Source organism: Macrotis lagotis, chromosome 8, assembly GCF_037893015.1.
Source record: "Macrotis lagotis isolate mMagLag1 chromosome 8, bilby.v1.9.chrom.fasta, whole genome shotgun sequence".
NCBI lineage: Eukaryota > Metazoa > Chordata > Mammalia > Peramelemorphia > Peramelidae > Macrotis > Macrotis lagotis.
Genome location: NC_133665.1, coordinates 81,174,128 through 81,175,765, shown reverse-complemented (window position 1 = coordinate 81,175,765; position 1,638 = coordinate 81,174,128). Strand labels below are relative to the sequence as shown.

Genomic DNA, 1,638 nt, shown 5'->3' with positions numbered 1-1,638 from the left:
CGTGGGTGGTCCAGATTAAAATGTAATTGGGAAATATTTAATAAGATAAAGCAAACTACAATTGACTTGAGATAATGTAAATTTTTGATTTTCTAAGTCAAGATATGACTAATACAACTACCAACTGGGATCTATTTCTATTTGACTTTTGACATCACTGTCAGAGGGGAGATAACTAGCAAAGGACAGAAAGGAGAAGGATTCTTTGTGGGTTAAGCATTCTTTCTTTTTTTTAGTTAAAATCGTTTAATAGGAACATTCTTGGACAAGCAGAAATAGCTTTGATTTTGAAGGTTAGAGCAACATACAACTGGGAGAGAATCCACAGGGACAGCTAGATTTGACAGTTTGTATCTCCTCTAGAGATCTTTGTTTTAAAAAGATGACCGCTTAGATAAATTGCCTCTTTTGAGCCCCATGCCATTTCTTAAAACCGTTGCCTTTCCACACAAGGTATGAGATATTATTCTATTTACAATTAAAAATATTTCTTTTTTCCTCTTCAGTGTAGTGGAAATGCCCATAAATCAGTCAGTGGAATCCCTCCCTAACATAGATGTAGAACGGCTTTATTGATCTCTGGATTTGTCCAATCATTTCGGATGTCGCCCAGATGGTTATCAGAATCCACAAGGGTTTCACAGGACCTGCTGTCCAAGAGAGATGCCGAGACCCTCTGGGCTTCCGGCCAGTCTTCACAATAATCATAGTGTGCATCTCTGCACCACCATTTGTTTTCATGATGCTCATACACATGAACAGTGGGTTCTATGCACTCCATTGTAAACTTCGCGTTGTCTACCATGATGAGTGCAGTGTCATTGAAGCCCTCTGCAATTCTAGAAGCTACCTTCTCAGCAACCTGGTTTGGACTGGCATCCTTTACACGTTCATTGGCTTGCGAATAACCAGCAATCACATAGCTATTACCTTTGCACCAAGAATCAATCAAGCTGAGGGCCACCTCCAGCATGGGCGCCAGCGCCAGGGTGCCGTGGAAGAGCGGGACGCAGTCCACGAAGAGCGTGTGGTGCGGGCCGGCGTGCGGGCGCTGCTCCTCGCGGGGCTTGTGCCTCTCTGCCACCAGCAGCCCGTTGACGGCGCAGTGCGGGCACTGGGCACCGTGCAGCACCATCTTGCAGGAGGCCTGGGTGGTCAGCTTGACGCCGGGCATGGCGATGCCTCCGGGCCCGGCCCCTCAGCGGCCGCGCCCTGCCGCCTGCTCCGCCTGCCGGGGCGGCCGCACCGCGCGGCTGGGTTAAGCATTCTTAAACTTTTTTGTATATCTCAGGAACTCTTTGGCCTTCTGATGAAGTCACTCAATGATTTGGAATGGAAGGAGAAGGGAGGAAGGAAGCAAACAATATATGGCTCCAAATACCCTTTATTAAGCACACTTTATTTATTAAAGCATCTAATACCTGATAAATGCCTCACAAATATCTCATTTGATTATTGCCACAATCCTAGGAGTTAAACACTATTATTATCCCCATTTTACAGATAAGGAAACTGAAGCCAGTTGAGATTGAATGATTGACCTATGATCTCTGAAGCTGGATTTGAACTAAGCTCTTCCTGACTCCTTGTCCGGAGCTCTATCTGCAGAGTCACCTGGCTGCCTCTTGGCAAGGACAA

The 1,638-nt window shown here is 45.8% G+C and overlaps 1 pseudogene; it reads right to left on the bottom strand.

Annotated features, from left to right (window-relative positions):
* Window positions 1–238: 238 nt before the first annotated feature.
* Window positions 239–1,174, bottom strand: LOC141495794 (ER membrane protein complex subunit 8 pseudogene; annotated as a pseudogene).
* Between the last annotated feature and the right edge of the window lie 464 nt (window positions 1,175–1,638).